This window comes from Elephantulus edwardii, unplaced genomic scaffold (genome assembly GCF_000299155.1).
Source record: "Elephantulus edwardii isolate Elephantulus edwardi_28Jun2011 unplaced genomic scaffold, EleEdw1.0 scaffold00058, whole genome shotgun sequence".
Classification (NCBI taxonomy): Eukaryota; Metazoa; Chordata; class Mammalia; order Macroscelidea; family Macroscelididae; genus Elephantulus; species Elephantulus edwardii.
Genome location: NW_006399808.1, coordinates 7,091,830 through 7,098,065, shown reverse-complemented (window position 1 = coordinate 7,098,065; position 6,236 = coordinate 7,091,830).

Below are 6,236 nucleotides of genomic sequence, written 5' to 3'. Positions count from 1 at the left end.
CTCTTCTCCAGCACCACAGCTCAAAGGCATCAATTCTCCTTCTAGCCTCCCTAGTCATTGTCCAACTCTCTGATGCATAACAAGTGATTGCAAAGACCATGGCCTGTATCAGGCGCACCTTCATCTCCAGAGAGACACCATTGCTCTTCAGTACTTTGGAGAGGTCCCTAACAGCAGACTTTCCCATCGCAATATGGTTTTTTTTTATTTCCTGGCTGCTGGTGCCAAGAGTGTTGACCGTGGAGCCAAGCAAACTGAAGCTGTGAACAATCTCAATCTCTTTGCCATCCATCCTGATGCTACCGATTGGTCCAGTGGTGAGAATCTTTGTCTTCTTGACATTGAGCCTCACTCCATACTGAAGGCTGCAGCCCTTGACCCTCTGCAGTAAGTGCATGAGGTCCTCCTCAGTTTCAGCAAGCAGGGTTGTGTCATCTGCATAACGCAGATTGTTGATAGATCTACCACCAATCCTAACGCCACACTTCTCCTCATAGAGCCCGGCCTCTCGGATAATCTGCTCTGCATACAGGTTGAAAAGGTATGGAGATAGGACACATCCCTGGCCTTTTAAATTTATATGTGGAACAGATCATTTGGGAGGCTGGGCTTTATGAGGAGGAATGTGGCATCAGGATTGGAGGAAGACTCATCAACAATCTGCAATATGCAGATGACACAACCTTGCTTGCTGAAACTAAATAGAAGGTCAAGGACTATAGTCTTTAGTATGGACTGAAGCTCAACATCAAGATGACAAAGATTCTCACCACTGGGCCAATTGGTAGCACCATGATAGATGGTAAAGAGATTGAGATTATTAATAGCTTCGACTTGCTTGTTTCCACAATCAACACTCTTGGCACCAGCAGTCAGGAAATCAAAAGATGAATTGTACTGGGAAAATTTGCTGTCAGAGACTTCTCCGGACTAATGAGTAACAATGTCAGTCTAGAGACTAAGGTGTGCCTGATCCAGACATGGTCTTTGCAATTACTTGCAATCCATCAGAGAGTTGGATAATGACTAAGGATGACAGAAGAAGAATTGATGCTTTTGAATTGTGATGGTAGAGAAGAGTATTGAACATACCATGGACGGCCAAGAGAACAAACAGATCTGTCTTGGAAAGGGTGAAACCAAGTTTCTCCTTGGAGGCAAGGATTTTGAAACTCCATCTCCTATACTTTGGTCACATGGTCAGGAGGGACCACTCCTTGGAGAAGGACATCATGCTTAGAAGGGTGGAGGGACAGAACATGAGATGTATTGGCATAGTAACTGGCGCAATAGGAGTAGGTGTGTCAGAGTCTGTGAGACTGGCTTCAGCTCTGCTAGGGTACACTTCAGAGCTATTGTACAAAAGGTTGCTATCAGTTGTAGGTGACTTGATTTCACATAACAACAATAAATCACAGGGGAGGAGATTGCCCATTGTTCTCTCCAGAGAATCTGGTGGATTCGAACCATGTGCCTTTGGGATTGCAATACAGAGTGCTCTCTCTCACAAACACACCCAGCCTCAAAAGTGATATGACCTTTTTCATATTGTAAAACATCCTTCATTTGCAGTGTGCACTTGGTAGGAATTTTGCAGCAATTCATAAGTTTCTCCTGTCTGTGTCCAAAAGCAATAGTATCATGTTGTATCTTTAAATCTAATAATAAGATGTGATTAGATGCTAGGTATAATTGTTTGGATATTAATGCTTGATTGGTTGGTTGGTTTTTTCAGTTCGAATGTGCTTTCTTTTCATGGAAGTCTGTGTAGAGTAGGGACAAATCCGTCCTGTGTGCCCCAGACCCTCCCTGTGGAGACAGCGGCCCTTGCCCACGCTGGAGAACTGAGGTCCCCATGCTTCTTTCAGCCTGTAGGGTGGCTACCACATGGTGCCACCGGCAGAGCCGGTCCTGGCTCTGTGCTGATGGGCCACAAACAGGGCACCTGCTGCTGGAGTGCTGCCCTCCTAGCAGCCCCCCTTCATGCTCTTCTTGGCTGCAGGAGGAAAGGGAAGCAGCCCTCCAGGGCCTCGAACTCCTGAGCACAAAGGTCCTTCCTCAGGAAGGAGCAGAGGTGGCCAGGCGTGAGACCCCACACCATTCTGTTCACTGATATGAGGCATTAGCCTGAGTACCTATGGACACTTCCATTTGGGTCTATCCTTTGCCGGCACCTCGCTAGATTGGTTGTTAAGATTGAATTGCTTTTAATGTCTTCCCTAGGGATTGATTTTATGTAAAATTATAAATGGGCTTCAGACACTGTGGCCCCAGTAAACCGTGATTTACAATCACTATATACCTTCTCGGCATTCTCCGTTTGCATCATAAGCCCACACAGTCAATACAAGCCCAATTACCTTGGCCTTCAATTTTTGGGGTTTACCAAATACTACCTCTATGTACCATATCAACGAAAAGCTATGTTTTAAAAGTTGAAGCCCCCATCTAGTGACCCTGCCAATAAGAAAGCCCTCTCCTGTCTCTGCTTCTAGGTCAATCATTACAGTGATGGGTGACCCAGCCATCCCCAAACTCCCCTGTGGTTGGTGACTGGAACTCTAAGAGACTCAACAGGTTATAGGTTCCTACCTGTGATCCTAAATACCCAGGAGCTTACTTTTAGCATAGGGCTCAAACTTGAAGCTACACGTTATTGATCCAGTGCCCCAACGAAGACCTAAGAGAAAAATGTTGATATATTCCAGCCAAGTTGAAGGGTAAAGTCCTTCATTGTTGTTGCTGGGCGGTGCTGTTGAGTATAACTCATGATGACCCTATGAACCACAGAGCTGACCCTATCCTGTCCTGTGCCATCCGCATCATGTCAGACACACCTGAGCCTATTAGTACAATAATTATGTCAATCCATCTTATTGAGGGTCTTTCCTTCTTTTGCGGACCTTCTACTTTCTCAAGCATGATGTCCCTTTCCAAGGAATAACCTCTCCTAGCAACATGCCCAAAATATGTGAGATGAAGTTTCACTATCCTTACTCCCCAGGAGCATTCTGCCTTCACTTTTCCCAAGACACATCTGTTTGTTCTTTTGACAGTCCATGGAATATTCAGTACTCTCCTCTGACACCAAAATTCAAAGGTATCAGTTTTGTCCAACTGTCAGATGCATAACAGGTGATTCTTAGTCCTCAAACTAACACCTTTGCTCCTCAGTAATTTGGAGATGTCCCTGACAGTGGGCTTGCCCAATGCAATACACCTCCTGATCTCCTGAATGCTGGTACCAAGGATGTTGATTGTGGATCCAAGTAAGGAAACCGTTGACAATTTCAATGTTTTCTCCATCTATCATGATGTTTCCTCTTGGTTTAGTGTCATTATAATTCCACCCAATGGCCAGAAGGTGGAGTAAGGCTTAGCCAATGGGCCATAGGGGACCAGAGAAAAGTTGTTGGGTAAGAAGACTGACCATCATGAGACTTTTGGGGAGAAAAAAGGGAAAGAAACCCATCCTTACTAAGAGTCAGCATGGACCAGGAAGTAAATTGATCATTTTTGGATTTATTATTTATTTGTACCTCACCACACCTCCCCTTAGGGAGCTCTTGGTGACTTAATGGTAAGGAGTTGGGCTATCAACTCAATGGCACGTGGTTCAAATCCACCAGCCGCTCCATATAAGATGGCAGTCTCCTCCCATGTAATTAACTACCTCTGAAGGCCTTCTGGAAGGTCAGCTGTGGGCTGGTTTCTACGAGGCGGTGCACAGCAACAACACAACCCCTATTATTTTGGTATCAATGTTCTCATTCTACTGATGAGAAAACTGAGGTCCAGAAAATCTGAGTCAGAGAGTTGACGCAATGGTAGAGTTAAGAGCTCAGTTTAGGTCAGTCTGACCCCAAATCTGTCCTCATGTGACCTCACTGTCCTATGTAACTTTAGGCTGCTTTCACAGAGAACCTTCATGATGTGCGTGTCTAGGTGCTGGGGACCGAGTCGTGCTGCTGAGTCAAGGGTTCCCGAGTCTTTTCCTAGCCCAGATGCCTCCTCCGTGGTTCACACAGGCAGAGGAGGTACAGTGGCCCCGAGCAGAGTAGGGTTTACATAGAAATGAGTTAGAATCTGGTGTGTACTAAATGGGAAACGTAAGCAGTGATCTGAAATCAATAAGCCTCACCTGAGACAGCGCAGCTGCTGCACCCTCAGTTGGGGGCCAGCCAGGTTTAAGTTCAAACCCCAGCCAGGTTTAAGTTCAAACCCAGCTCAGTGAGTCTCAACCCTGGCTGCAAAGGATAAGACGTCTGTATTCATTTTAAAATAACAGGAGAAGGGTTGTGGGAGTGAGAGAGGCACAGAGTAAATGAGGCGGGAGGCTGAGCTGATGGTTGTTGAGGCTTGGTAATGGGCTCATGGGGGTCTGTTACACTACTCGCTTTACTTCTCTGTGTATCTGAATATTTCCATAATTTTTAAAAAAGTAATAACTGAGTAATCAAAAACTGAGACATTAAAAAAAGTAATCACTGAGGACTTGAAAACCAGCACACAAAATCCCCAAATTACATCCACAACCCTCCCATCTACCCAGCTGAATCGGAACCTCGGTTCCCAGGCATTGCTATAACTGCTGTTGTTGTTTGGTGCCGTCCAGTCTATTGCAATTCATAGTGACCCTATGAACATCTGAACCTTGTCCTGTCCCCTCCTCACCTTCTCCAATATATTTGAGCCCATTATTACAGTCACTGCGTCCATCCATCAGGTTGAGGATCTTCCCCTCCCATGCTGACCTTCACACTTTAAAATCTCCACCCGTGGGAGCAGCCATTGGCGAGGACTCCTGTCCCACACACCATCACTGCCTATCCCTGTGACCCCGAGCCCATATTCATCACCCACTGGGATGCCATCTGTGAAATGGGGGAAAAGCCTTCCTAGAATTTCTATGAAGATCACATGGGGAAATACTGCATCAAAGGTCTTCACACAGTGAGGAGACACAGTCAGGTCAACTGGGCTTACTGTCACTCTGAGCACAAGCCTCTTACCAGGTGGGTGAGAAGTCCTAAATGTTCACCTGAGACCTGGGGAAACCCCAGGACAGACCACACTTTTTGAGTAACTACTACACACTTTCCCAATGCACAAGAAGTTCATCAGCTGGGAGGGTGGGGTGGGGTGGGGCTCTCTTCACTGTAAAAGAGTGCAGCTCCACCTGTCCTGCTTTGGCCTGTGTGTACCACGTGCGCACACATGTGAAGGTGTACCTATCAGAGCAGGTGAGCGATTTCTATGACCTCCATTGTCGTCTAGCCAAGAGCATTCAGCCACATCGTTCTCCTGTGGGTCCAAACTGCCAACCTTCCTGCTAGCGGTCAATTAGTTTAACCATCACACTACTACTAAAAAAAAAAAAAAAATCATTGCCATTGACTTCAAATTGAGTCACACTTGAGCCTCCAGTGGGTGGTGGTGGTGGGGAAGGGTATAAAGAGGAGATTGTGTATCTTTCTTCGTCAGAGCTGGTGGTGGATTCCAAGCACCTGAGAGGTGCCACCTTTGGGTCATCAGTGCACTCCCTAGGTCACCAAAGTCCCCACCACACCACCTAGGTTCCTTATTTCTGTAAAAGTAAGGGTGAGTCTATGCAGATCAGCAGACCACAGGTGTGTCTGGGCTGTTGGCACGCACCCATATTTGTGCTGAGTGTGCACACGGGGGTACCTGTGACAGAGGTTTGGGTGGCTGCTGATTCCCTCTGTGACGGTCTCTGACTCACAAGTTCCTGATCTTCATTTACTTCGAGTCTCCAAGCACAAGGACTCCAGAGGCATCCAATGTCACCACCAGAGAGAGGGAAAGGCCTCCGATTTCTCTGCGGGCATTTGTCACTGGCTTCCAGGATCCAGTGTCAGCTTCTCCACACGATGAGTAAAAGGGCCAGGAAAACAACAAAACAAACTCCCCAAAACCAAACAATCGCCATATGACAACCCTATGTGTTTCAGAGTAGAAACACTGGGGTTTGGTGGCACATGGGGTTTTCAGTGGCTGTGACCTGTCCGAAGTTGACTGCATCATCACCACCCCAAGTTCCCAGCAAGGGGTAGGCGTTAGTAAGTAAAGGAGGGGATGGATGGTGTGGACCGCACACAAGGTGACCTGTTGGAGCCACAAGGTGGCAGTGGGAGCTCCCCAGGCTGGGAAAATGTCCAAGGCGCCTGGACCAACTCCTCTGAAGTACAGAGAGGCTGGGCAGAAGCTGCAGCGGA